Source organism: Nelumbo nucifera, chromosome 4 (genome assembly GCF_055504915.1).
Source record: "Nelumbo nucifera cultivar China Antique chromosome 4, China Antique-T2T, whole genome shotgun sequence".
NCBI classification, from domain to species: domain Eukaryota; kingdom Viridiplantae; phylum Streptophyta; class Magnoliopsida; order Proteales; family Nelumbonaceae; genus Nelumbo; species Nelumbo nucifera.
In genome coordinates, this window is record NC_142652.1 from 52,069,188 (window position 1) to 52,093,807 (window position 24,620).

Here is a 24,620-nt window from a genome sequence, read left to right on the forward strand (position 1 = left end):
CGGGGCCCACAATGCACGACGAATGCCAAAAGCCCGGTTTTTGCACGGTTCTCATTCAGTAATGACGATTGTGCCGCTAATGGTCCGAGTATCCGGCGCGTTGTTTGCGTTTGTCTCGCCGAAACGACAAATGGAATTTGCAAATACGATATCGAAATAAAATATTAATAAAATTGGGGTGCAACACGAGGACTTCACAGGAGGTCACCCATCCTAGTACTACGCTCGCCCAAGCACACTTAACTTCGGAGTTCTGATGGGATCCGGTGCATTAGTGCTGGTATGATCGCACCCGTTTAATTCATGCTCGCTTAGATCTTTAAGCACTATCTTGCTCCCCTCCATTAATTGTTTTAGATTTGAAAAAACTGTGTATGCAGCCTTCCTCCCTTGGTAACCGTGCACAAGCTCCTACGTGAGCAGAGTGTTTGCATTTCAGATCTGCCGCACCCCCGGATAGATGCAATACTATCGCGGGGCCCACAATGCATGACGAATGCCGAAAGCCCGGTTCTTGCATCGTTGCCATTCAGTAATGACGATCGTGCCGCAAATGGTCCGAGTATCCGACGCATTGTTTCCAGTTGTCTCCCAGAAACAACAAATGGAATTTGCAAATACAAATCAAAATAAAATATTAATAAAATTGGGGTGCAACACGAGGACTTCCCAGGAGGTCACCCTTCCTAGTACTACTCTCGCCCAAGCACGCTTAACTTCGGAGTTCTGATGGGATCCGGTGCATTAGTGCTGGTATGATCGCACCCGTTTAATTCATGCTCGCTTAGATCTTTATGACCTATCTTGCTCCCTTCCATTAATTGTTTTAGATTTGAAAAAAATGTGTATGCAGCCTTCTTCCCTTGGTAACCGTGCACAAGCTCCTACGTGAGCGGAGTGTTTGCTTTTCAGATCTGCCGCACCTCCGGATAGATGCAATACTATCGCGGGGCCCACAATGCATGACGAATGCCGAAAGCCCGGTTCTTGCATCGTGGCCATTCAGTAATGACGATCGTGCCGCAAATGATCCGAGTATCCGACGCATTGTTTCCAGGAGGTGCATTAGTGCTGGTATGATCGCACCCGTTTAATTCATGCTCGCTTAGATCTTTGTGCACTATCTTGCTCCCCTCCATTAATTGTTTTAGACTTGAAAAAACTGTGTATGCAGCCTTCCTCCCTTGGTAACCGTGCACAAGCTCCTACGTGAGCCGAGTGTTTGCTTTTCAGATCTGTCGCACCCCCGGATAGATGCAATACTATCGCGGGGCCCACAATGCACGACGAATGCCAAAAGCCCGGTTTTTGCACGGTTCTCATTCAGTAATGACGATTGTGCCGCAAATGGTCCGAGTATCCGGCGCGTTGTTTGCGTTTGTCTCGCCGAAACGACAAATGGAATTTGCAAATACGATATCGAAATAAAATATTAATAAAATTGGGGTGCAACACGAGGACTTCACAGGAGGTCACCCATCCTAGTACTACGCTCGCCCAAGCACACTTAACTTCGGAGTTCTGATGGGATCCGGTGCATTAGTGCTGGTATGATCGCACCCGTTTAATTCATGCTCGCTTAGATCTTTATGAACTATCTTGCTCCCTTCCATTAATTGTTTTAGATTTGAAAAAAATGTGTATGCAGCCTTCCTCCCTTGGTAACCGTGCACAAGCTCCTACGTGAGCAGAGTGTTTGCTTTTCAGATCTGCCGCACCTCCGGATAGATGCAATACTATCGCGGGGCCCACAATGCACGACGAATGCCGAAAGCCCGGTTCTTGCATCGTTGCCATTCAGTAATGACGATCGTGCCGCAAATGGTCCGAGTATCCGACGCATTGTTTCCAGTTGTCTCCCAGAAACAACAAATGGAATTTGCAAATACAAATCAAAATAAAATATTAATAAAATTGGGGTGCAACACGAGGACTTCCCAGGAGGTCACCCATCCTAGTACTACTCTCGCCCAAGCACGCTTAACTTCAGAGTTCTGATGGGATTCGGTGCATTAGTGCTGGTATGATCGCACCCGTTTAATTCATGCTCGCTTAGATCTTTATGCACTATCTTGCTCCCCTCCATTAATTGTTTTAGACTTGAAAAAACTGTGTATGCAGCCTTCCTCCCTTGGTAACCGTGCACAAGCTCCTACGTGAGCAGAGTGTTTGCTTTTTAGATCTGCCGCACCCCCGGATAGATGCAATACTATCGCGGGGCCCACAATGCACGACGAATGCCAAAAGCCCGGTTTTTTCACGGTTCCCATTCAGTAATGACAATCGTGCCGCAAATGGTCCGAGTATCCGGCGCGTTGTTTGCGTTTGTCTCGCCGAAACGACAAATGGAATTTGCAAATACGATATCGCAATAAAATATTAATAAAATTGGGGTGCAACACGAGGACTTCCCAGGAGGTCACCCATCCTAGGACTACTCCCGCCCATGCACACTTAACTTCGGAGTTCTGATGGGATCCGGTGCATTAGTGCTGGTATGATCGCACCCGTTTAATTCATGCTCGCTTAGATCTTTATGCACTATCTTGCTCCCCTCCATTAATTGTTTAAGATTTGAAAAAACTGTGTATGCAGCCTTCCTCCCTTGGTAACCGTGCACAAGTTCCTACGTGAGCAGAGTGTTTGCATTTCAGATCTGCCGCACCCCCGGATAGATGCAATACTATCGCGGGGCCCACAATGCATGACGAATGCCGAAAGCCCGGTTCTTGCATCGTTGCCATTCAGTAATGACGATCGTGCCGCAAATGGTCCGAGTATCCGACGCATTGTTTCCAGTTGTCTCCCAGAAACAACAAATGGAATTTGCAAATACAAATCAAAATAAAATATTAATAAAATTGGGGTGCAACACGAGGACTTCCCAGGAGGTCACCCATCCTAGTACTACTCTCGCCCAAGCACGCTTAACTTCGGAGTTCTGATGGGATCCGGTGCATTAGTGCTGGTATGATCGCACCCGTTTAATTCATGCTCGCTTAGATCTTTATGCACTATCTTGCTCCCCTCCATTAATTGTTTTAGATTTGAAAAAACTGTGTATGCAGCCTTCCTCCCTTGGTAACCGTGCACAAGCTCCTACGTGAGCAGAGTGTTTGTATTTCAGATCTGCCGCACCCCCGGATAGATGCAATACTATCGCGGGGCCCACAATGCATGACGAATGCCGAAAGCCCGGTTCTTGCATCGTTGCCATTCAGTAATGACGATCGTGCCGCAAATGGTCCGAGTATCCGACGCATTGTTTCCAGTTGTCTCCCAGAAACAACAAATGGAATTTGCAAATACAAATCAAAATAAAATATTAATAAAATTGGGGTGCAACACGAGGACTTCCCAGGAGGTCGCCCATCCTAGTACTACTCTCGCCCAAGCACGCTTAACTTCGGAGTTCTGATGGGATCCGGTGCATTAATGCTGGTATGATCGCACCCGTTTAATTCATGCTCGCTTAGATCTTTATGCACTATCTTGCTCCCCTCCATTAATTGTTTTAGACTTGAAAAAAACTGTGTATGCAGCCTTCCTCCCTTGGTAACCGTGCACAAGCTCTTACGTGAGCAGAGTGTTTGCTTTTTAGATCTGCCGCACCCCCGGATAGATGCAATACTATCGCGGGGCCCACAATGCACGACGAATGCCAAAAGCCCGGTTTTTTCACGGTTCCCATTCAGTAATGACAATCGTGCCGCAAATGGTCCGAGTATCCGGCGCGTTGTTTGCGTTTGTCTCGCCGAAACGACAAATGGAATTTGCAAATACGATATCGAAATAAAATATTAATAAAATTGGGGTGAAACACTAGGACTTCCCAGGAGGTCACCCATCCTAATACTACTCTCGCCCAAGCACACTTAACTTCGGAGTTCTGATGGGATCCGGTGCATTAGTGCTGGTATGATCACACCCGTTTAATTCATGCTCGCTTAGATCTTTGTGCACTATCTTGCTCCCCTCCATTAATTGTTTTAGACTTGAAAAAACTGTGTATGCAGCCTTCCTCCCTTGGTAACCGTGCACAAGCTCCTACGTGAGCAGAGTGTTTGCTTTTCAGATCTGTCGCACCCCCGGATAGATGCAATACTATCGCGGGGCCCACAATGCCCGACGAATGCCAAAAGCCCGGTTTTTGCACGGTTCTCATTCAGTAATGACGATTGTGCCGCAAATGGTCCGAGTATCCGGCGCGTTGTTTGCGTTTGTCTCGCCGAAACGACAAATGGAATTTGCAAATACGATATCGAAATAAAATATTAATAAAATTGGGGTGCAACACGAGGACTTCCCAGGAGGTCACCCATCCTAGGACTACTCCCGCCCATGCACACTTAACTTCGGAGTTCTGATGGGATCCGGTGCATTAGTGCTGGTATGATCGCACCCGTTTAATTCATGCTCGCTTAGATCTTTATGCACTATCTTGCTCCCCTCCATTAATTGTTTGAGATTTGAAAAAACTGTGTATGCAGCCTTCCTCCCTTGGTAACCGTGCACAAGCTCCTACGTGAGCAGAGTGTTTGCATTTCAGATCTGCCGCACCCCCGGATAGATGCAATACTATCGCGGGGCCCACAATGCATGACGAATGCCGAAAGCCCGGTTCTTGCATCGTTGCCATTCAGTAATGACGATCGTGCCGCAAATGGTCCGAGTATCCGACGCATTGTTTCCAGTTGTCTCCCAGAAACAACAAATGGAATTTGCAAATACAAATCAAAATAAAATATTAATAAAATTGGGGTGCAACACGAGGACTTCCCAGGAGGTCACCCATCCTAGTACTACTCTCGCCCAAGCACGCTTAACTTCGGAGTTCTGATGGGTTCCGGTGCATTAGTGCTAGTATGATCGCACCCGTTTAATTCATGCTCGCTTAGATCTTTATGCACTATCTTGCTCCCCTCCATTAATTGTTTTAGACTTGAAAAAACTGTGTATGCAGCCTTCCTCCCTTGGTAACCGTGCACAAGCTCTTACGTGAGCAGAGTGTTTGCTTTTTAGATCTGCCGCACCCCCGGATAGATGCAATACTATCGCGGGGCCCACAATGCACGACGAATGCCAAAAGCCCGGTTTTTTCACGGTTCCCATTCAGTAATGACAATCGTGCCGCAAATGGTCCGAGTATCCGGCGCGTTGTTTGCGTTTGTCTCGCCGAAACGACAAATGGAATTTGCAAATACGATATCGAAATAAAATATTAATAAAATTGGGGTGCAACACGAGGACTTCCCAGGAGGTCACCCATCCTAGGACTACTCCCGCCCATGCACACTTAACTTCGGAGTTCTGATGGGATCCGGTGCATTAGTGCTGGTATGATCGCACCCGTTTAATTCATGCTCGCTTAGATCTTTATGCACTATCTTGCTCCCCTCCATTAATTGTTTTAGACTTGAAAAAACTGTGTATGCAGCCTTCCTCCCTTGGTAACCGTGCACAAGCTCCTACGTGAGAAGAGTGTTTGCTTTTCAGATCTGCCGCACCCCCGGATAGATGCAATACTATCGCGGGGCCCACAATGCACGACGAATGCCAAAAGCCCGGTTTTTGCACGGTTCCCATTCAGTAATGACGATCGTGCCGCAAATGGTCCGAGTATCCGGCGCGTTGTTTGAGTTTGTCTCGCCGAAACGACAAATGGAATTTGCAAATACGATATCGAAATAAAATATTAATAAAATTGGGGTGAAACACAAGGACTTCCCAGGAGGTCACCCATCCTAATACTACTCTCACCCAAGCACACTTAACTTCGGAGTTCTGATGAGATCCGGTGCATTAGTGCTGGTATGATAGCACCCGTTTAATTCATGCTCGCTTAGATCTTTATGACCTATCTTGCTCCCTTCCATTAATTGTTTTAGATTTGAAAAAAATGTGTATGCAGCCTCTTTCCCTTGGTAACCGTGCACAAGCTCCTACGTGAGCGGAGTGTTTGCTTTTCAGATCTGCCGCACCTCCGGATAGATGCAATACTATCGCGGGGCCCACAATGCATGACGAATGCCGAAAGCCCGGTTCTTGCATCGTGGCCATTCAGTAATGACGATCGTGCCGCAAATGGTCCGAGTATCCGACGCATTGTTTCCAGTATCTCCCAGAAACAATAAATGGAATTTGCAAATACAAATCAAAATAAAATATTAATAAAATTGGGGTGCAACACGAGGACTTCCCAGGAGGTCACCCATCCTAGTACTACTCTCGCCCAAGCACGCTTAACTTCAGAGTTCTGATGGGATTCGGTGCATTAGTGCTAGTATGATCGCACCCGTTTAATTCATGCTCGCTTAGATCTTTATGCACTATCTTGCTCCCCTCCATTAATTGTTTTAGACATGAAAAAACTGTGTATGCAGCCTTCCTCCCTTGGTAACCGTGCACAAGCTCCTACGTGAGCAGAGTGTTTGCTTTTTAGATCTGCCGCACCCCCGGATAGATGCAATACTATCGCGGGGCCCACAATGCACGACGAATGCCAAAAGCCCGGTTTTTTCACGGTTCCCATTCAGTAATGACAATCGTGCTGCAAATGGTCCGAGTATCCGGCGCGTTGTTTGCGTTTGTCTCGCCGAAACGACAAATGGAATTTGCAAATACGATATCGAAATAAAATATTAATAAAATTGGGGTGCAACACGAGGACTTCCCAGTAGGTCACCCATCCTAGGACTACTCCCGCCCATGCACACTTAACTTCGGAGTTCTGATGGGATCCGGTGCATTAGTGCTGGTATGATCGCACCCGTTTAATTCATGCTCGCTTAGATCTTTATGCACTATCTTGCTCCCCTCCATTAATTGTTTTAGACTTGAAAAAACTGTGTATGCAGCCTTCCTCCCTTGGTAACCGTGCACAAGCTCCTACGTGAGCAGAGTGTTTGCTTTTCAGATCTCCCGCACCCCCGGATAGATGCAATACTATCGCGGGGCCCACAATGCACGACGAATGCCAAAAGCCCAGTTTTTGCACGGTTCCCATTCAGTAATGACGATCGTGCCGCAAATGGTCCGAGTATCCGGCGCGTTGTTTGAGTTTGTCTCGCCGACACGACAAATGGAATTTGCAAATACGATATCGAAATAAAATATTAATAAAATTGGGGTGAAACACAAGGACTTCCCAGGAGGTCACCCATCCTAATACTACTCTCGCCCAAGCACACTTAACTTCGGAGTTCTGATGGGATCCGGTGCATTTGTGCTGGTATGATCGCACCCGTTTAATTCATGCTCGCTTAGATCTTTATGAACTATCTTGCTCCCCTCCATTAATTGTTTTAGACTTGAAAAAACTGTGTATGCAGCCTTCCTCCCTTGGTAACCGTGCACAAGCTCTTACGTGAGCAGAGTGTTTGCTTTTTAGATCTGCCGCACCCCCGGATAGATGCAATACTATCGCGGGGCCCACAATGCACGACGAATGCCAAAAGCCCGGTTTTTTCACGGTTCCCATTCAGTAATGACAATCGTGCCGCAAATGGTCCGAGTATCCGGCGCGTTGTTTGCGTTTGTCTCGCCGAAACGACAAATGGAATTTGCAAATACGATATCGAAATAAAATATTAATAAAATTGGGGTGCAACACGAGGACTTCCCAGGAGGTCACCCATCCTAGGACTACTCCCGCCCATGCACACTTAACTTCGGAGTTCTGATGGGATCCGGTGCATTAGTGCTGGTATGATCGCACCCGTTTAATTCATGCTCGCTTAGATCTTTATGCACTATCTTGCTCCCCTCCATTAATTGTTTTAGACTTGAAAAAACTGTGTATGCAGCCTTCCTCCCTTGGTAACCGTGCACAAGCTCCTACGTGAGAAGAGTGTTTGCTTTTCAGATCTGCCGCACCCCCGGATAGATGCAATACTATCGCGGGGCCCACAATGCACGACGAATGCCAAAAGCCCGGTTTTTGCACGGTTCCCATTCAGTAATGACGATCGTGCCGCAAATGGTCCGAGTATCCGGCGCGTTGTTTGAGTTTGTCTCGCCGAAACGACAAATGGAATTTGCAAATACGATATCGAAATAAAATATTAATAAAATTGGGGTGAAACACAAGGACTTCCCAGGAGGTCACCCATCCTAATACTACTCTCACCCAAGCACACTTAACTTCGGAGTTCTGATGAGATCCGGTGCATTAGTGCTGGTATGATAGCACCCGTTTAATTCATGCTCGCTTAGATCTTTATGACCTATCTTGCTCCCTTCCATTAATTGTTTTAGATTTGAAAAAAATGTGTATGCAGCCTCTTTCCCTTGGTAACCGTGCACAAGCTCCTACGTGAGCGGAGTGTTTGCTTTTCAGATCTGCCGCACCTCCGGATAGATGCAATACTATCGCGGGGCCCACAATGCATGACGAATGCCGAAAGCCCGGTTCTTGCATCGTGGCCATTCAGTAATGACGATCGTGCCGCAAATGGTCCGAGTATCCGACGCATTGTTTCCAGTATCTCCCAGAAACAATAAATGGAATTTGCAAATACAAATCAAAATAAAATATTAATAAAATTGGGGTGCAACACGAGGACTTCCCAGGAGGTCACCCATCCTAGTACTACTCTCGCCCAAGCACGCTTAACTTCAGAGTTCTGATGGGATTCGGTGCATTAGTGCTAGTATGATCGCACCCGTTTAATTCATGCTCGCTTAGATCTTTATGCACTATCTTGCTCCCCTCCATTAATTGTTTTAGACATGAAAAAACTGTGTATGCAGCCTTCCTCCCTTGGTAACCGTGCACAAGCTCCTACGTGAGCAGAGTGTTTGCTTTTTAGATCTGCCGCACCCCCGGATAGATGCAATACTATCGCGGGGCCCACAATGCACGACGAATGCCAAAAGCCCGGTTTTTTCACGGTTCCCATTCAGTAATGACAATCGTGCTGCAAATGGTCCGAGTATCCGGCGCGTTGTTTGCGTTTGTCTCGCCGAAACGACAAATGGAATTTGCAAATACGATATCGAAATAAAATATTAATAAAATTGGGGTGCAACACGAGGACTTCCCAGTAGGTCACCCATCCTAGGACTACTCCCGCCCATGCACACTTAACTTCGGAGTTCTGATGGGATCCGGTGCATTAGTGCTGGTATGATCGCACCCGTTTAATTCATGCTCGCTTAGATCTTTATGCACTATCTTGCTCCCCTCCATTAATTGTTTTAGACTTGAAAAAACTGTGTATGCAGCCTTCCTCCCTTGGTAACCGTGCACAAGCTCCTACGTGAGCAGAGTGTTTGCTTTTCAGATCTCCCGCACCCCCGGATAGATGCAATACTATCGCGGGGCCCACAATGCACGACGAATGCCAAAAGCCCAGTTTTTGCACGGTTCCCATTCAGTAATGACGATCGTGCCGCAAATGGTCCGAGTATCCGGCGCGTTGTTTGAGTTTGTCTCGCCGACACGACAAATGGAATTTGCAAATACGATATCGAAATAAAATATTAATAAAATTGGGGTGAAACACAAGGACTTCCCAGGAGGTCACCCATCCTAATACTACTCTCGCCCAAGCACACTTAACTTCGGAGTTCTGATGGGATCCGGTGCATTTGTGCTGGTATGATCGCACCCGTTTAATTCATGCTCGCTTAGATCTTTATGAACTATCTTGCTCCCTTCCATTAATTGTTTTAGATTTGAAAAAAATGTGTATGCAGCCTTCCTCCCTTGGTAACCGTGCACAAGCTCCTACGTGAGCGGAGTGTTTGCTTTTCAGATCTGCCGCACCTCCGGATAGATGCAATACTATCGCGGGGCCCACAATGCACGACGAATGCCGAAATCCCGGTTCTTGCATCGTTGCCATTCAGTAATGACGATCGTGCCGCAAATGGTCCGAGTATCCGACGCATTGTTTCCAGTTGTCTCCCAGAAACAACAAATGGAATTTGCAAATACAAATCAAAATAAAATATTAATAAAATTGGGGTGCAACACGAGGACTTCCCAGGAGGTCACCCTTCCTAGTACTACTCTCGCCCAAGCACGCTTAACTTCGGAGTTCTGATGAGATCCGGTGCATTAGTGCTGGTATGATCGCACCCGTTTAATTCATGCTCGCTTAGATCTTTGTGCACTATCTTGCTCCCCTCCATTAATTGTTTTAGACTTGAAAAAACTGTGTATGCAGCCTTCCTCCCTTGGTAACCGTGCACAAGCTCTTACGTGAGCAGAGTGTTTGCTTTTCAGATCTGTCGCACCCCCGGATAGATGCAATACTATCGCGGGGCCCACAATGCACGACGAATGCCAAAAGCCCGGTTTTTGCACGGTTCTCATTCAGTAATGACGATTGTGCCGCAAATGGTCCGAGTATCCGGCGCGTTGTTTGCGTTTGTCTCGCCGAAACGACAAATGGAATTTGCAAATACGATATCGAAATAAAATATTAATAAAATTGGGGTGCAACACGAGGACTTCCCAGGAGGTCACCCATCCTAGGACTACTCCCGCCATGCACACTTAACTTCGGAGCTCTGATGGGATCCGGTGCATTAGTGCTGCTATGATCGCACCCGTTTAATTCATGCTCGCTTAGATCTTTATGCACTATCTTGCTCCCCTCCATTAATTGTTTTAGATTTGAAAAAACTGTGTATGCAGCCTTCCTCCCTTGGTAACCGTGCACAAGCTCCTACGTGAGCAGAGTGTTTGTATTTCAGATCTGCCGCACCCCCGGATAGATGCAATACTATCGCGGGGCCCACAATGCATGACGAATGCCGAAAGCCCGGTTCTTGCATCGTTGCCATTCAGTAATGACGATCGTGCCGCAAATGGTCCGAGTATCCGACGCATTGTTTCCAGTTGTCTCCCAGAAACAACAAATGGAATTTGCAAATACAAATCAAAATAAAATATTAATAAAATTAGGGTGCAACACGAGGACTTCACAGGAGGTCTCCCATCCTAGTACTACTCTCGCCCAAGCACGCTTAACTTCGGAGTTCTGATGGGATCCGGTGCATTAGTGCTGGTATGATCGCACCCGTTTAATTCATGCTCACTTAGATCTTTATGCACTATCTTGCTCCCCTCCATTAATTGTTTTAGACTTGAAAAAAACTGTGTATGCAGCCTTCCTCCCTTGGTAACCGTGCACAAGCTCTTACGTGAGCAGAGTGTTTGCTTTTTAGATCTGCCGCACCCCCGGATAGATGCAATACTATCGCGGGGCCCACAATGCACGACGAATGCCAAAAGCCCGGTTTTTTCACGGTTCCCATTCAGTAATGACAATCGTGCCGCAAATGGTCCGAGTATCCGGCGCGTTGTTTGCGTTTGTCTCGCCGAAACGACAAATGGAATTTGCAAATACGATATCGCAATAAAATATTAATAAAATTGGGGTGCAACACGAGGACTTCCCAGGAGGTCACCCATCCTAGGACTACTCCCGCCCATGCACACTTAACTTCGGAGTTCTGATGGGATCCGGTGCATTAGTGCTGGTATGATCGCACCCGTTTAATTCATGCTCGCTTAGATCTTTATGCACTATCTTGCTCCCCTCCATTAATTGTTTTAGATTTGAAAAAACTGTGTATGCAGCCTTCCTCCCTTGGTAACCGTGCACAAGCTCCTACGTGAGCAGAGTGTTTGCATTTCAGATCTGCCGCACCCCCGGATAGATGCAATACTATCGCGGGGCCCACAATGCATGACGAATGCCGAAAGCCCGGTTCTTGCATCGTTGCCATTCAGTAATGACGATCGTGCCGCAAATGGTCCGAGTATCCGACGCATTGTTTCCAGTTGTCTCCCAGAAACAACAAATGGAATTTGCAAATACAAATCAAAATAAAATATTAATAAAATTGGGGTGCAACACGAGGACTTCCCAGGAGGTCACCCATCCTAGTACTACTCTCGCCTAAGCACGCTTAACTTCGAAGTTCTGATGGGATCCGGTGCATTAGTGCTGGTATGATCGCACCCGTTTAATTCATGCTCGCTTAGATCTTTATGCACTATCTTGCTCCCCTCCATTAATTGTTTTAGATTTGAAAAAACTGTGTATGCAGCCTTCCTCCCTTGGTAACCGTGCACAAGCTCCTACGTGAGCAGAGTGTTTGTATTTCAGATTTGCCGCACCCCCGGATAGATGCAATACTATCGCGGGGCCCACAATGCATGACGAATGCCGAAAGCCCGGTTCTTGCATCGTTGCCATTCAGTAATGACGATCGTGCCGCAAATGGTCCGAGTATCCGACGCATTGTTTCCAGTTGTCTCCCAGAAACAACAAATGGAATTTGCAAATACAAATCAAAATAAAATATTAATAAAATTGGGGTGCAACACGAGGACTTCCCAGGAGGTCACCCTTCCTAGTACTACTCTCGCCCAAGCACGCTTAACTTCGGAGTTCTGATGAGAACTGGTGCATTAGTGCTGGTATGATCGCACCCGTTTAATTCATGCTCGCTTAGATCTTTGTGCACTATCTTGCTCCCCTCCATTAATTGTTTTAGACTTGAAAAAACTGTGTATGCAGCCTTCCTCCCTTGGTAACCGTGCACAAGCTCCTACGTGAGCAGAGTGTTTGCTTTTCAGATCTGTCGCACCCCCGGATAGATGCAATACTATCGCGGGGCCCACAATGCACGACGAATGCCAAAAGCCCGGTTTTTGCACGGTTCTCATTCAGTAATGACGATTGTGCCGCAAATGGTCCGAGTATCCGGCGCGTTGTTTGCGTTTGTCACGCCGAAACGACAAATGGAATTTGCAAATACGATATCGAAATAAAATATTAATAAAATTGGGGTGCAACACGAGGACTTCACAGGAGGTCACCCATCCTAGTACTACGCTCGCCCAAGCACACTTAACTTCGGAGTTCTGATGGGATCCGGTGCATTAGTGCTGGTATGATCGCACCCGTTTAATTCATGCTCGCTTAGATCTTTATGCACTATCTTGCTCCCCTCCATTAATTGTTTTAGATTTGAAAAAACTGTGTATGCAGCCTTCCTCCCTTGGTAACCGTGCACAAGCTCCTACGTGAGCAGAGTGTTTGCTTTTCAGATCTGCCGCACCCCCGGATAGATGCAATACTATCGCGGGGCCCACAATGCACGACGAATGCCAAAAGCCCGGTTTTTGCACGGTTCTCATTCAGTAATGACGATTGTGCCGCAAAAGGTCCGAGTATCCGGCGCGTTGTTTGCGTTTGTCTCGCCGAAACGACAAATGGAATTTGCAAATACGATATCGAAATAAAATATTAATAAAATTGGGGTGCAACACGAGGACTTCCCAGGAGGTCACCCATCCTAAGACTACTCCCGCCCATGCACACTTAACTTCGGAGTTCTGATGGGATCCGGTGCATTAGTGCTGGTATGATCGCACCTGTTTAATTCATGCTCGCTTAGATCTTTATGCACTATCTTGCTCCCCTCCATTAATTGTTTTAGACTTGAAAAAACTGTGTATGCAGCCTTCCTCCCTTGGTAACCGTGCACAAGCTCCTACGTGAGCAGAGTGTTTGCTTTTCAGATCTGCCGCACCCCCGGATAGATACAATACTATCGCGGGGCCCACAATGCACGACGAATGCCAAAAGCCCGGTTTTTGCACGGTTCCCATTCAGTAATGACGATCGTGCCGCAAATGGTCCGAGTATCCGGCGCGTTGTTTGAGTTTGTCTCGCCGACACGACAAATGGAATTTGCAAATACGATATCGAAATAAAATATTAATAAAATTGGGGTGAAACACAAGGACTTCCCAGGAGGTCTCCCATCCTAATACTACTCTCGCCCAAGCACACTTAACTTCGGAGTTCTGATGGGATCCGGTGCATTTGTGCTGGTATGATCGCACAAGTTTAATTCATGCTCGCTTAGATCTTTATGAACTATCTTGCTCCCTTCCATTAATTGTTTTAGATTTGAAAAAAATGTGTATGCAGCCTTCCTCCCTTGGTAACCGTGCACAAGCTCCTACGTGAGCGGAGTGTTTGCTTTTCAGATCTGCCGCACCTCCGGATAGATGCAATACTATCGCGGGGCCCACAATGCACGACGAATGCCGAAAGCCCGGTTCTTGCATCGTTGCCCTTCAGTAATGACGATCGTGCCGCAAATGGTCCGAGTATCCGACGCATTGTTTCCAGTTGTCTCCCAGAAACAACAAATGGAATTTGCAAATACAAATCAAAATAAAATATTAATAAAATTGGGGTGCAACACGAGGACTTCCCAGGAGGTCACCCATCCTAGTACTACTCTCGCCCAAGCACGCTTAACTTCGGAGTTCTGATGGGATCCGGTGCATTAGTGCTGGTATGATCGCACCCGTTTAATTCATGCTCGCTTAGATCTTTATGCACTATCTTACTCCCCTCCATTAATTGTTTTAGACTTGAAAAAACTGTGTATGCAGCCTTCCTCCCTTGGTAACCGTGCACAAGCTCTTACGTGAGCAGAGTGTTTGCTTTTTAGATCTGCCGCACCCCCGGATAGATGCAATACTATCGCGGGGCCCACAATGCATGACGAATGCCGAAAGCCCGGTTCTTGCATCGTTGCCCTTCAGTAATGACGATCGTGCCGCAAATGGTCCGAGTATCCGACGCATTGTTTCCAGTTGTCTCCCAGAAACAACAAATGGAATTTGCAAATACAAATCAAAATAAAATATTAATAAAATTAGGGTGCAACACGAGGACTTCCCAGGAGGTCTCCCATCCTAGTACTACTCTCGCCCAAGCACGCTTAACTTCGGAGTTCTGATGGGATCCGGTGCATTAGTGCTGGTATGATCGCACCCGTTTAATTCATGCTCACTTAGATCTTTATGCACTATCTTGCTCCCCTCCATTAATTGTTTTAGACTTGAAAAAAACTGTGTATGCAGCCTTCCTCCCTTGGTAACCGTGCACAAGCTCTTACGTGAGCAGAGTGTTTGCTTTTTAGATCTGCCGCACCCCCGGATAGATGCAATACTATCGCGGGGCCCACAATGCACGACGAATGCCAAAAGCCCGGTTTTTTCACGGTTCCCATTCAGTAATGACAATCGTGCCGCAAATGGTCCGAGTATCCGGCGCGTTGTTTGCGTTTGTCTCGCCGAAACGACAAATGGAATTTGCAAATACGATATCGCAATAAAATATTAATAAAATTGGGGTGCAACACGAGGACTTCCCAGGAGGTCACCCATCCTAGGACTACTCCCGCCCATGCACACTTAACTTCGGAGTTCTGATGGGATCCGGTGCATTAGTGCTGGTATGATCGCACCCGTTTAATTCATGCTCGCTTAGATCTTTATGCACTATCTTGCTCCCCTCCATTAATTGTTTTAGATTTGAAAAAACTGTGTATGCAGCCTTCCTCCCTTGGTAACCGTGCACAAGCTCCTACGTGAGCAGAGTGTTTGCATTTCAGATCTGCCGCACCCCCGGATAGATGCAATACTATCGCGGGGCCCACAATGCAGGACGAATGCCGAAAGCCCGGTTCTTGCATCGTTGCCATTCAGTAATGACGATCGTGCCGCAAATGGTCCGAGTATCCGACGCATTGTTTCCAGTTGTCTCCCAGAAACAACAAATGGAATTTGCAAATACAAATCAAAATAAAATATTAATAAAATTGGGGTGCAACACGAGGACTTCCCAGGAGGTCACCCATCCTAGTACTACTCTCGCCTAAGCACGCTTAACTTCGAAGTTCTGATGGGATCCGGTGCATTAGTGCTGGTATGATCGCACCCGTTTAATTCATGCTCGCTTAGATCTTTATGCACTATCTTGCTCCCCTCCATTAATTGTTTTAGATTTGAAAAAACTGTGTATGCAGCCTTCCTCCCTTGGTAACCGTGCACAAGCTCCTACGTGAGCAGAGTGTTTGTATTTCAGATCTGCCGCACCCCCGGATAGATGCAATACTATCGCGGGGCCCACAATGCATGACGAATGCCGAAAGCCCGGTTCTTGCATCGTTGCCATTCAGTAATGACGATCGTGCCGCAAATGGTCCGAGTATCCGACGCATTGTTTCCAGTTGTCTCCCAGAAACAACAAATGGAATTTGCAAATACAAATCAAAATAAAATATTAATAAAATTGGGGTGCAACACGAGGACTTCCCAGGAGGTCACCCTTCCTAGTACTACTCTCGCCCAAGCACGCTTAACTTCGGAGTTCTGATGAAAACTGGTGCATTAGTGCTGGTATGATCGCACCCGTTTAATTCATGCTCGCTTAGATCTTTGTGCACTATCTTGCTCCCCTCCATTAATTGTTTTAGACTTGAAAAAACTGTGTATGCAGCCTTCCTCCCTTGGTAACCGTGCACAAGCTCCTACGTGAGCAGAGTGTTTGCTTTTCAGATCTGTCGCACCCCCGGATAGATGCAATACTATCGCGGGGCCCACAATGCACGACGAATGCCAAAAGCCCGGTTTTTGCACGGTTCTCATTCAGTAATGACGATTGTGCCGCAAATGGTCCGAGTATCCGGCGCGTTGTTTGCGTTTGTCTCGCCGAAACGACAAATGGAATTTGCAAATACGATATCGAAATAAAATATTAATAAAATTGGGGTGCAACACGAGGACTTCACAGGAGGTCACCCATCCTAGTACTACGCTCGCCCAAGCACACTTAACTTCGGAGTTCTGATGGGATCCGGTGCATTAGTGCTGGTATGATCGCACCCGTTTAATTCATGCTCGCTTAGATCTTTATGCACTATCTTGCTCCCCTCCATTAATTGTTTTAGATTTGAAAAAACTGTGTATGCAGCCTTCCTCCCTTGGTAACCGTGCACAAGCTCCTACGTGAGCAGAGTGTTTGCTTTTCAGATCTGCCGCACCCCCGGATAGATGCAATACTATCGCGGGGCCCACAATGCACGACGAATGCCAAAAGCCCGGTTTTTGCACGGTTCTCATTCAGTAATGACGATTGTGCCGCAAAAGGTCCGAGTATCCGGCGCGTTGTTTGCGTTTGTCTCGCCGAAACGACAAATGGAATTTGCAAATACGATATCGAAATAAAATATTAATAAAATTGGGGTGCAACACGAGGACTTCCCAGGAGGTCACCCATCCTAAGACTACTCCCGCCCATGCACACTTAACTTCGGAGTTCTGATGGGATCCGGTGCATTAGTGCTGGTATGATCGCACCTGTTTAATTCATGCTCGCTTAGATCTTTATGCACTATCTTGCTCCCCTCCATTAATTGTTTTAGACTTGAAAAAACTGTGTATGCAGCCTTCCTCCCTTGGTAACCGTGCACAAGCTCCTACGTGAGCAGAGTGTTTGCTTTTCAGATCTGCCGCACCCCCGGATAGATACAATACTATCGCGGGGCCCACAATGCACGACGAATGCCAAAAGCCCGGTTTTTGCACGGTTCCCATTCAGTAATGACGATCGTGCCGCAAATGGTCCGAGTATCCGGCGCGTTGTTTGAGTTTGTCTCGCCGACACGACAAATGGAATTTGCAAATACGATATCGAAATAAAATATTAATAAAATTGGGGTGAAACACAAGGACTTCCCAGGAGGTCACCCATCCTAATACTACTCTCGCCCAAGCACACTTAACTTCGGAGTTCTGATGGGATCCGGTGCATTTGTGCTGGTATGATCGCACAAGTTTAATTCATGCTCGCTTAGATCTTTATGAACTATCTTGCTCCCTTCCATTAATTGTTTTAGATTTGAATAAAATGTGTATGCAGCCTTCCTCCCTTGGTAACCGTGCACAAGCTCCTACGTGAGCGGAGTGTTTGCTTTTCAGATCTGCCGCACCTCCGGATAGATGCAATACTATCGCGGGGCCCACAATGCACGACGAATGCCGAAAGCCCGGTTCTTGCATCGTTGCCATTCAGTAATGACGATCGTGCCGCAAATGGTCCGAGTATCCGACGCATTGTTTCCAGTTGTCTCCCAGAAACAACAAATGGAATTTGCAAATACAAATCAAAATAAAATATTAATAAAATTGGGGTGCAACACGAGGACTTCCCAGGAGGTCACCCTTCCTAGTACTACTCTCGCCCAAGCACGCTTAACTTCGGAGTTCTGATGAGATCCGGTGCATTAGTGCTGGTATGATCGCACCCGTTTAATTCATGCTCGCTTAGATCTTTGTGCACTATCTTGCTCCCCTCCATTAATTGTTTTAGACTTGAAAAAACTGTGTATGCAGCCTTCCTCCCTTGGTAACCGTGCACAAGCTCCTACGTGAGCAGAGTGTTTGTTTTTCAGATCTGTCGCACCCCCGGATAGATGCAATACTATCGCGGGGCCCACAATGCACGACGAATGCCAAAAGCCCGGTTTTTGCACGGTTCTCATTTAGTAATGACGATTGTGCCGCAAATGGTCCGAGTATCCGGCGCGTTGTTTGCGTTTGTCTCGCCGAAACGACAAATGGAATTTGCAAATACGATATCGAAATAAAATATTAATAATATTGGGGTGCAACACGAGGACTTCACAGGAGGTCACCCATCCTAGTACTACGCTCGCCCAAGCACACTTAACTTCGGAGTTCTGATGGGATCCGGTGCATTAGTGCTGGTATGATCGCACCCGTTTAATTCATGCTCGCTTAGATCTTTATGCACTATCTTGCTCCCCTCCATTAATTGTTTTAGATTTGAAAAAACTGTGTATGCAGCCTTCCTCCCTTGGTAACCGTGCACAAGCTCCTACGTGAGCAGAGTTTTTGCATTTCAGATCTGCCGCACCCCCGGATAGATGCAATACTATCGCGGGGCCCACAATGCATGACGAATGCCGAAAGCCCGGTTCTTGCATCGTTGCCATTCAGTAATGACGATCGTGCCGCAAATGGTCCGAGTATCCGACGCATTGTTTCCAGTTGTCTCCCAGAAACAACAAATGAAATTTGCAAATACAAATCAAAATAAAATATTAATAAAATTGGGGTGCAACACGAGGACTTCCCAGGAGGTCACCCATCATAGTACTACTCTCGCCCAAGCACGCTTAACTTCGGAGTTCTGATGGGATCCGGTGCATTAGTGCTGGTATGATCGCACCCGTTTAATTCATGCTCGCTTAGATCTTTATGACCTATCTTGCTCCCTACCATTAATTGTTTTAGATTTGAAAAAAATGTGTATGCAGCCTTCTTCCCTTGGTAACCGTGCACAAGCTCCTACGTGAGCGGAGTGTTTGCTTTTCAGATCTGCCGCACCTCCGGATAGATGCAATACTATCGCGGGGCCCACAATGCATGACGAATGCCGAAAGCCCGGTTCTTGCATCGTGGCCATTCAGTAATGACGATCGTGCCGCAAATGATCCGAGTATCCGACGCATTGTTTCCAGTATCTCCCAGAAACAACAAATGGAATTTGCAAATACAAATCAAAATAAAATATTAATAAAATTGGGGTGCAACACGAGGACTTCCCAGGAGGTCACCCATCCTAGTACTACTCTCGCCCAAGCACGCTTAACTTCAGAGTTCTGATGGGATTCGGTGCATTAGTGCTGGTATGATCGCACCCATTTAATTCATGCTCGCTTAGATCTTTATGCACTATCTTGCTCCCCTCCATTAATTGTTTTAGACTTGAAAAAACTGTGTATGCAGCCTTCCTCCCTTGGTAACCGTGCACAAGCTCCTACGTGAGCAGAGTGTTTGCTTTTTAGATCTGCCGCACCCCCGGATAGATGCAATACTATCGCGGGGCCCACAATGCACGACGAATGCCAAAAGCCCGGTTTTTTCACGGTTCCCATTCAGTAATGACAATCGTGCCGCAAATGGTCCGAGTATCCGGCGCGTTGTTTGCGTTTGTCTCGCCGAAACGACAAATGGAATTTGCAAATACGATATCGAAATAAAATATTAATAAAATTGGGGTGCAACACGAGGACTTCCCAGGAGGTCACCCATCCTAGGACTACTCCCGCCCATGCACACTTAACTTCGGAGTTCTGATGGGATCCGGTGCATTAGTGCTGGTATGATCGCACCCGTTTAATTCATGCTCGCTTAGATCTTTATGCACTATCTTGCTCCCCTCCATTAATTGTTTTAGACATGAAAAAACTGTGTATGCAGCCTTCCTCCCTTGGTAACCGTGCACAAGCTCCTACGTGAGCAGAGTGTTTGCTTTTCAGATCTGCCGCACCCCCGGATAGATGCAATACTATCGCGGGGCCCACAATGCACGACGAATGCCAAAAGCCCGGTTTTTGCACGGTTCCCATTTAGTAATGACGATCGTGCCGCAAATGGTCCGAGTATCCGGCGCGTTGTTTGAGTTTCTCTCGCCGACACGACAAATGGAATTTGCAAATACGATATCGAAATAAAATATTAATAAAATTGGGGTGAAACACAAGGACTTCCCAGGAGGTCACCCATCCTAATACTACTCTCGCCCAAGCACACTTAACTTCAGAGTTCTGATGGGACCGGTGCATTTGTGCTGGTATGATCGCACCCGTTTAATTCATGCTCGCTTAGATCTTTATGAACTATCTTGCTCCCTTCCATTAATTGTTTTAGATTTGAAAAAAATGTGTATGCTGCCTTCCTCCCTTGGTAACCGTGCACAAGCTCCTACGTGAGCGGAGTGTTTGCTTTTCAGATCTGCCGCACCTCCGGATAGATGCAATACTATCGCGGGGCCCACAATGCACGACGAATGCCGAAAGCCCGGTTCTTGCATCGTTGTCATTCAGTAATGACGATCGTGCCGCAAATGGTCCGAGTATCCGACGCATTGTTTCCAGTTGTCTCCCAGAAACAACAAATGGAATTTGCAAATACAAATCAAAATAAAATATTAATAAAGTTGGGGTGCAACACGAGGACTTCCCAGGAGGTCACCCTTCCTAGTACTACTCTCGCCCAAGCACGCTTAACTTCGGAGTTCTGATGAGATCCGGTGCATTAGTGCTGGTATGATCGCACCCGTTTAATTCATGCTCGCTTAGATCTTTGTGCACTATCTTGCTCCCCTCCATTAATTGTTTTAGACTTGAAAAAACTGTGTATGCAGCCTTCCTCCCTTGGTAACCGTGCACTAGCTCCTACGTGAGCAGAGTGTTTGCTTTTCAGATCTGTCGCACCCCCGGATAGATGCAATACTATCGCGGGGACCACAATGCACGACGAATGCCAAAAGCCCGGTTTTTGCACGGTTCCCATTCAGTAATGACGATCGTGCCGCAAATGGTCCGAGTATCCGGCGCGTTGTTTGAGTTTGTCTCGCCGACACGACAAATGGAATTTGCAAATACGATATCGAAATAAAATATTAATAAAATTGGGGTGAAACACGAGGACTTCCCAGGAGGTCACCCATCCTAATACTACTCCCGCCCATGCACACTTAACTTCGGAGTTCTGATGGGATCCGGTGCATTAGTGCTGGTATGATAGCACCCGTTTAATTCATGCTCGCTTAGATCTTTATGCACTATCTTGCTCCCCTCCATTAATTGTTTTAGATTTGAAAAAACTGTGTATGCAGCCTTCCTCCCTTGGTAACCGTGCACAAGCTCCTACGTGAGCAGAGTGTTTGTATTTCAGATCTGCCGCACCCCCGGATAGATGCAATACTATCGCGGGGCCCACAATGCATGACGAATGCCGAAAGCCCGGTTCTTGCATCGTTGCCATTCAGTAATGACGATCGTGCCGCAAATGGTCCGAGTATCCGACGCATTGTTTCCAGTTGTCTCCCAGAAACAACAAATGGAATTTGCAAATACAAATCAAAATAAAATATTAATAAAATTGGGGTGCAACACGAGGACTTCCCAGGAGGTCACCCATCCTAGTACTACTCTCGCCCAAGCACGCTTAACTTCGGAGTTCTGATGGGATCCGGTGCATTAGTGCTGGTATGATCGCAACCGTTTAATTCATGCTCGCTTAGATCTTTATGCACTATCTTGCTCCCCTCCATTAATTGTTTTAGACTTGAAAAAACTGTGTATGCAGCCTTCCTCCCTTGGTAACCGTGCACAAGCTCTTACGTGAGCAGAGTGTTTGCTTTTTAGATCTGCCGCACCCCCGGATAGATGCAATACTATCGCGGGGCCCACAATGCACGACGAATGCCAAAAGCCCGGTTTTTTCACGGTTCCCATTCAGTAATGACAATCGTGTCGCAAATGGTCCGAGTATCCGGCGCGTTGTTTGCGTTTGTCTCGCCGAAACGACAAATGGAATTTGCAAATACGATATCGAAATAAAATATTAATAAAATTGGAGTGCAACACGAGGACTTCCCAGGAGGTCACCCATCCTAGCACTACTCCCGCCCATGCACACTTAACTTCGGAGTTCTGATGGGATCCGGTGCATTAGTGCTGGTATGATCGCACCCGTTTAATTCATGCTCGCTTAGATCTTTATGCACTATCTTGCTCCCCTCCATTAATTGTTTTAGACTTGAAAAAACTGTGTATGCAGCCTTCCTCCCTTGGTAACCGTGCACAAGCTCCTACGTGAGCAGAGTGTTTGCTTTTCAGATCTGCCGCACACCCGGATAGATGCAATACTATCGCGGGGCCCACAATGCACGACGAATGCCAAAAGCCCGGTTTTTGCACGGTTCCCATTCAGTAATGACGATCGTGCCGCAAATGGTCCGAGTATCCGGCGCGTTGTTTGAGTTTGTCACGCCGAAACGACAAATGGAATTTGCTAATACGATATCGAAATAAAATATTAATAAAATTGGGGTGAAACACAAGGACTTCCCAGGAGGTCACCCATCCTAATACTACTCTCGCACAAGCACACTTAACTTCGGAGTTCTGATGAGATCCGGTGCATTAGTGCTGGTATGATAGCACCCGTTTAATTCATGCTCGCTTAGATCTTTATGACCTATCTTGCTCCCTTCCATTAATTGTTTTAGATTTGAAAAAAATGTGTATGCAGCCTCTTTCCCTTGGTAACCGTGCACAAGCTTCTACGTGAGCGGAGTGTTTGCTTTTCAGATCTGCCGCACCTCCGGATAGATGCAATACTATCACGGGGCCCACAATGCATGACGAATGCCGAAAGCCCGGTTCTTGCATCGTGGCCATTCAGTAATGACGATCGTGCCGCAAATGGTCCGAGTATCCGACGCATTGTTTCCAGTATCTCCCAGAAACAACAAATGGAATTTGCAAATACAAATCAAAATAAAATATTAATAAAATTGGGGTGCAACACGAGGACTTCCCAGGAGGTCACCCATCCTAGTTCTACTCTCGCCCAAGCACGCTTACCTTCGGAGTTCTGATGGGATTCGGTGCATTAGTGCTGGTATGATCGCACCCGTTTAATTCATGCTCGCTTAGATCTTTATGCACTATCTTGCTCCCCTCCATTAATTGTTTTAGACTTGAAAAAACTGTGTATGCAGCCTTCCTCCCTTAGTAACCGTGCACAAGCTCCTACGTGAGCAGAGTGTTTGCTTTTCAGATCTGCCGCACACCCGGATAGATGCAATACTATCGCGGGGCCCACAATGCACGACGAATGCCAAAAGCCCGGTTTTTGCACGGTTCCCATTCAGTAATGACGATCGTGCCGCAAATGGTCCGAGTATCCGGCGCGTTGTTTGAGTTTGTCTCGCCGAAACGACAAATGGAATTTGCTAATACGATATCGAAATAAAATATTAATAAAATTGGGGTGCAACACGAGGACTTCCCAGGAGGTCACCCATCCTAGGACTACTCCCGCCCATGCACACTTAACTTCGGAGTTCTGATGGGATCCGGTGCATTAGTGCTGGTATGATCGCACCCGTTTAATTCATGCTCGCTTAGATCTTTATGCACTATCTTGCTCCCCTCCATTAATTGTTTTAGACATGAAAAAACTGTGTATGCAGCCTTCCTCCCTTGGTAACCGTGCACAAGCTCCTACGTGAGCAGAGTGTTTGCTTTTTAGATCTGCCGCACCCCCGGATAGATGCAATACTATCGCGGGGCCCACAATGCACGACGAATGCCAAAAGCCCGGTTTTTTCACGGTTCCCATTCAGTAATGACAATCGTGCCGCAAATGGTCCGAGTATCCGGCGCGTTGTTTGCGTTTGTCTCACCGAAACGACAAATGGAATTTGCAAATACGATATCGAAATAAAATATTAATAAAATTGGGGTGCAACACGAGGACTTCCCAGGAGGTCACCCATCCTAGGACTACTCCCGCCCATGCACACTTAACTTCGGAGTTCTGATGGGATCCGGTGCATTAGTGCTGGTATGATCGCACCCGTTTAATTCATGCTCGCTTAGATCTTTATGCACTATCTTGCTCCCCTCCATTAATTGTTTTAGACATGAAAAAACTGTGTATGCAGCCTTCCTCCCTTGGTAACCGTGCACAAGCTCCTACGTGAGCAGAGTGTTTGCTTTTCAGATCTGCCGCACCCCCGGATAGATGCAATACTATCGCGGGGCCCACAATGCACGACGAATGCCAAAAGCCCGGTTTTTGCACGGTTCCCATTTAGTAATGACGATCGTGCCGCAAATGGTCCGAGTATCCGGCGCGTTGTTTGAGTTTCTCTCGCCGACACGACAAATGGAATTTGCAAATACGA

The 24,620-nt window shown here is 46.8% G+C and overlaps 41 non-coding genes and 10 pseudogenes across 41 annotated transcripts; all 51 read right to left on the reverse strand.

The window, feature by feature from the left end:
* Window positions 1-175: 175 nt before the first annotated feature.
* Window positions 176-294, reverse strand: LOC148796427 (5S ribosomal RNA). The gene has a single exon (XR_016073254.1). It is a non-coding gene; the product is annotated as a 5S ribosomal RNA (ribosomal RNA).
* Window positions 295-648: 354 nt separating this feature from the next.
* On the reverse strand, window positions 649-767 carry LOC148796428 (5S ribosomal RNA). Its single transcript, XR_016071452.1, has one exon. It is a non-coding gene; the product is annotated as a 5S ribosomal RNA (ribosomal RNA).
* A 676-nt stretch (window positions 768-1,443) lies between these two features.
* LOC148796429 (5S ribosomal RNA) lies at window positions 1,444-1,562 on the reverse strand. The gene has a single exon (XR_016073255.1). It is a non-coding gene; the product is annotated as a 5S ribosomal RNA (ribosomal RNA).
* A 354-nt stretch (window positions 1,563-1,916) lies between these two features.
* LOC148796430 (5S ribosomal RNA) lies at window positions 1,917-2,035 on the reverse strand. The gene has a single exon (XR_016075092.1). It is a non-coding gene; the product is annotated as a 5S ribosomal RNA (ribosomal RNA).
* Window positions 2,036-2,390: 355 nt separating this feature from the next.
* Window positions 2,391-2,509, reverse strand: LOC148796431 (5S ribosomal RNA). Its single transcript, XR_016073954.1, has one exon. It is a non-coding gene; the product is annotated as a 5S ribosomal RNA (ribosomal RNA).
* Window positions 2,510-2,863: 354 nt separating this feature from the next.
* LOC148796432 (5S ribosomal RNA) lies at window positions 2,864-2,982 on the reverse strand. Its single transcript, XR_016073109.1, has one exon. It is a non-coding gene; the product is annotated as a 5S ribosomal RNA (ribosomal RNA).
* A 354-nt stretch (window positions 2,983-3,336) lies between these two features.
* LOC148796433 (5S ribosomal RNA) lies at window positions 3,337-3,455 on the reverse strand. The gene has a single exon (XR_016071319.1). It is a non-coding gene; the product is annotated as a 5S ribosomal RNA (ribosomal RNA).
* A 356-nt stretch (window positions 3,456-3,811) lies between these two features.
* LOC148796434 (5S ribosomal RNA) lies at window positions 3,812-3,930 on the reverse strand. The gene has a single exon (XR_016070396.1). It is a non-coding gene; the product is annotated as a 5S ribosomal RNA (ribosomal RNA).
* A 355-nt stretch (window positions 3,931-4,285) lies between these two features.
* Window positions 4,286-4,404, reverse strand: LOC148796435 (5S ribosomal RNA). Its single transcript, XR_016073955.1, has one exon. It is a non-coding gene; the product is annotated as a 5S ribosomal RNA (ribosomal RNA).
* A 354-nt stretch (window positions 4,405-4,758) lies between these two features.
* On the reverse strand, window positions 4,759-4,877 carry LOC148796436 (5S ribosomal RNA). Its single transcript, XR_016073158.1, has one exon. It is a non-coding gene; the product is annotated as a 5S ribosomal RNA (ribosomal RNA).
* Window positions 4,878-5,232: 355 nt separating this feature from the next.
* Window positions 5,233-5,351, reverse strand: LOC148796437 (5S ribosomal RNA). The gene has a single exon (XR_016073957.1). It is a non-coding gene; the product is annotated as a 5S ribosomal RNA (ribosomal RNA).
* A 355-nt stretch (window positions 5,352-5,706) lies between these two features.
* Window positions 5,707-5,825, reverse strand: LOC148796438 (5S ribosomal RNA; annotated as a pseudogene).
* A 353-nt stretch (window positions 5,826-6,178) lies between these two features.
* LOC148796439 (5S ribosomal RNA) lies at window positions 6,179-6,297 on the reverse strand. The gene has a single exon (XR_016069302.1). It is a non-coding gene; the product is annotated as a 5S ribosomal RNA (ribosomal RNA).
* Window positions 6,298-6,652: 355 nt separating this feature from the next.
* Window positions 6,653-6,771, reverse strand: LOC148796440 (5S ribosomal RNA). Its single transcript, XR_016075401.1, has one exon. It is a non-coding gene; the product is annotated as a 5S ribosomal RNA (ribosomal RNA).
* Window positions 6,772-7,126: 355 nt separating this feature from the next.
* On the reverse strand, window positions 7,127-7,245 carry LOC148796441 (5S ribosomal RNA). Its single transcript, XR_016075584.1, has one exon. It is a non-coding gene; the product is annotated as a 5S ribosomal RNA (ribosomal RNA).
* Window positions 7,246-7,600: 355 nt separating this feature from the next.
* On the reverse strand, window positions 7,601-7,719 carry LOC148796442 (5S ribosomal RNA). The gene has a single exon (XR_016073958.1). It is a non-coding gene; the product is annotated as a 5S ribosomal RNA (ribosomal RNA).
* Window positions 7,720-8,074: 355 nt separating this feature from the next.
* On the reverse strand, window positions 8,075-8,193 carry LOC148796443 (5S ribosomal RNA; annotated as a pseudogene).
* A 353-nt stretch (window positions 8,194-8,546) lies between these two features.
* Window positions 8,547-8,665, reverse strand: LOC148796444 (5S ribosomal RNA). Its single transcript, XR_016069303.1, has one exon. It is a non-coding gene; the product is annotated as a 5S ribosomal RNA (ribosomal RNA).
* Window positions 8,666-9,020: 355 nt separating this feature from the next.
* LOC148796445 (5S ribosomal RNA) lies at window positions 9,021-9,139 on the reverse strand. Its single transcript, XR_016075403.1, has one exon. It is a non-coding gene; the product is annotated as a 5S ribosomal RNA (ribosomal RNA).
* Window positions 9,140-9,494: 355 nt separating this feature from the next.
* LOC148796446 (5S ribosomal RNA) lies at window positions 9,495-9,613 on the reverse strand. The gene has a single exon (XR_016075586.1). It is a non-coding gene; the product is annotated as a 5S ribosomal RNA (ribosomal RNA).
* Window positions 9,614-9,967: 354 nt separating this feature from the next.
* Window positions 9,968-10,086, reverse strand: LOC148796447 (5S ribosomal RNA). Its single transcript, XR_016072452.1, has one exon. It is a non-coding gene; the product is annotated as a 5S ribosomal RNA (ribosomal RNA).
* Window positions 10,087-10,441: 355 nt separating this feature from the next.
* On the reverse strand, window positions 10,442-10,559 carry LOC148796448 (5S ribosomal RNA; annotated as a pseudogene).
* A 354-nt stretch (window positions 10,560-10,913) lies between these two features.
* Window positions 10,914-11,032, reverse strand: LOC148796449 (5S ribosomal RNA). Its single transcript, XR_016071501.1, has one exon. It is a non-coding gene; the product is annotated as a 5S ribosomal RNA (ribosomal RNA).
* Window positions 11,033-11,388: 356 nt separating this feature from the next.
* On the reverse strand, window positions 11,389-11,507 carry LOC148796450 (5S ribosomal RNA). Its single transcript, XR_016073959.1, has one exon. It is a non-coding gene; the product is annotated as a 5S ribosomal RNA (ribosomal RNA).
* A 354-nt stretch (window positions 11,508-11,861) lies between these two features.
* On the reverse strand, window positions 11,862-11,980 carry LOC148796451 (5S ribosomal RNA). The gene has a single exon (XR_016074807.1). It is a non-coding gene; the product is annotated as a 5S ribosomal RNA (ribosomal RNA).
* A 354-nt stretch (window positions 11,981-12,334) lies between these two features.
* LOC148796452 (5S ribosomal RNA) lies at window positions 12,335-12,453 on the reverse strand. The gene has a single exon (XR_016070147.1). It is a non-coding gene; the product is annotated as a 5S ribosomal RNA (ribosomal RNA).
* Window positions 12,454-12,808: 355 nt separating this feature from the next.
* Window positions 12,809-12,927, reverse strand: LOC148796453 (5S ribosomal RNA). The gene has a single exon (XR_016073256.1). It is a non-coding gene; the product is annotated as a 5S ribosomal RNA (ribosomal RNA).
* Window positions 12,928-13,282: 355 nt separating this feature from the next.
* Window positions 13,283-13,401, reverse strand: LOC148796454 (5S ribosomal RNA). The gene has a single exon (XR_016070104.1). It is a non-coding gene; the product is annotated as a 5S ribosomal RNA (ribosomal RNA).
* A 355-nt stretch (window positions 13,402-13,756) lies between these two features.
* LOC148796455 (5S ribosomal RNA) lies at window positions 13,757-13,875 on the reverse strand (annotated as a pseudogene).
* Window positions 13,876-14,229: 354 nt separating this feature from the next.
* LOC148796456 (5S ribosomal RNA) lies at window positions 14,230-14,348 on the reverse strand. Its single transcript, XR_016073120.1, has one exon. It is a non-coding gene; the product is annotated as a 5S ribosomal RNA (ribosomal RNA).
* Window positions 14,349-14,702: 354 nt separating this feature from the next.
* Window positions 14,703-14,821, reverse strand: LOC148796457 (5S ribosomal RNA). The gene has a single exon (XR_016069678.1). It is a non-coding gene; the product is annotated as a 5S ribosomal RNA (ribosomal RNA).
* Window positions 14,822-15,177: 356 nt separating this feature from the next.
* On the reverse strand, window positions 15,178-15,296 carry LOC148796458 (5S ribosomal RNA). Its single transcript, XR_016073960.1, has one exon. It is a non-coding gene; the product is annotated as a 5S ribosomal RNA (ribosomal RNA).
* A 354-nt stretch (window positions 15,297-15,650) lies between these two features.
* LOC148796459 (5S ribosomal RNA) lies at window positions 15,651-15,769 on the reverse strand. The gene has a single exon (XR_016074808.1). It is a non-coding gene; the product is annotated as a 5S ribosomal RNA (ribosomal RNA).
* A 354-nt stretch (window positions 15,770-16,123) lies between these two features.
* On the reverse strand, window positions 16,124-16,242 carry LOC148796460 (5S ribosomal RNA; annotated as a pseudogene).
* A 355-nt stretch (window positions 16,243-16,597) lies between these two features.
* Window positions 16,598-16,716, reverse strand: LOC148796461 (5S ribosomal RNA). The gene has a single exon (XR_016073258.1). It is a non-coding gene; the product is annotated as a 5S ribosomal RNA (ribosomal RNA).
* A 355-nt stretch (window positions 16,717-17,071) lies between these two features.
* LOC148796462 (5S ribosomal RNA) lies at window positions 17,072-17,190 on the reverse strand. The gene has a single exon (XR_016070105.1). It is a non-coding gene; the product is annotated as a 5S ribosomal RNA (ribosomal RNA).
* A 355-nt stretch (window positions 17,191-17,545) lies between these two features.
* On the reverse strand, window positions 17,546-17,664 carry LOC148796463 (5S ribosomal RNA; annotated as a pseudogene).
* Window positions 17,665-18,018: 354 nt separating this feature from the next.
* On the reverse strand, window positions 18,019-18,137 carry LOC148796464 (5S ribosomal RNA). The gene has a single exon (XR_016072453.1). It is a non-coding gene; the product is annotated as a 5S ribosomal RNA (ribosomal RNA).
* Window positions 18,138-18,492: 355 nt separating this feature from the next.
* LOC148796465 (5S ribosomal RNA) lies at window positions 18,493-18,611 on the reverse strand. Its single transcript, XR_016073259.1, has one exon. It is a non-coding gene; the product is annotated as a 5S ribosomal RNA (ribosomal RNA).
* A 354-nt stretch (window positions 18,612-18,965) lies between these two features.
* LOC148796466 (5S ribosomal RNA) lies at window positions 18,966-19,084 on the reverse strand. The gene has a single exon (XR_016069138.1). It is a non-coding gene; the product is annotated as a 5S ribosomal RNA (ribosomal RNA).
* A 353-nt stretch (window positions 19,085-19,437) lies between these two features.
* On the reverse strand, window positions 19,438-19,556 carry LOC148796467 (5S ribosomal RNA). The gene has a single exon (XR_016075094.1). It is a non-coding gene; the product is annotated as a 5S ribosomal RNA (ribosomal RNA).
* Window positions 19,557-19,911: 355 nt separating this feature from the next.
* LOC148796468 (5S ribosomal RNA) lies at window positions 19,912-20,030 on the reverse strand. Its single transcript, XR_016073961.1, has one exon. It is a non-coding gene; the product is annotated as a 5S ribosomal RNA (ribosomal RNA).
* Window positions 20,031-20,385: 355 nt separating this feature from the next.
* LOC148796469 (5S ribosomal RNA) lies at window positions 20,386-20,503 on the reverse strand (annotated as a pseudogene).
* Window positions 20,504-20,857: 354 nt separating this feature from the next.
* On the reverse strand, window positions 20,858-20,976 carry LOC148796470 (5S ribosomal RNA). The gene has a single exon (XR_016072454.1). It is a non-coding gene; the product is annotated as a 5S ribosomal RNA (ribosomal RNA).
* A 355-nt stretch (window positions 20,977-21,331) lies between these two features.
* Window positions 21,332-21,450, reverse strand: LOC148796471 (5S ribosomal RNA; annotated as a pseudogene).
* Window positions 21,451-21,804: 354 nt separating this feature from the next.
* Window positions 21,805-21,923, reverse strand: LOC148796472 (5S ribosomal RNA). The gene has a single exon (XR_016071754.1). It is a non-coding gene; the product is annotated as a 5S ribosomal RNA (ribosomal RNA).
* Window positions 21,924-22,278: 355 nt separating this feature from the next.
* On the reverse strand, window positions 22,279-22,397 carry LOC148796473 (5S ribosomal RNA). The gene has a single exon (XR_016074863.1). It is a non-coding gene; the product is annotated as a 5S ribosomal RNA (ribosomal RNA).
* Window positions 22,398-22,752: 355 nt separating this feature from the next.
* Window positions 22,753-22,871, reverse strand: LOC148796474 (5S ribosomal RNA; annotated as a pseudogene).
* A 353-nt stretch (window positions 22,872-23,224) lies between these two features.
* Window positions 23,225-23,343, reverse strand: LOC148796475 (5S ribosomal RNA; annotated as a pseudogene).
* A 355-nt stretch (window positions 23,344-23,698) lies between these two features.
* LOC148796476 (5S ribosomal RNA) lies at window positions 23,699-23,817 on the reverse strand. Its single transcript, XR_016073963.1, has one exon. It is a non-coding gene; the product is annotated as a 5S ribosomal RNA (ribosomal RNA).
* A 355-nt stretch (window positions 23,818-24,172) lies between these two features.
* LOC148796477 (5S ribosomal RNA) lies at window positions 24,173-24,291 on the reverse strand. Its single transcript, XR_016073964.1, has one exon. It is a non-coding gene; the product is annotated as a 5S ribosomal RNA (ribosomal RNA).
* Window positions 24,292-24,620: the final 329 nt, after the last annotated feature.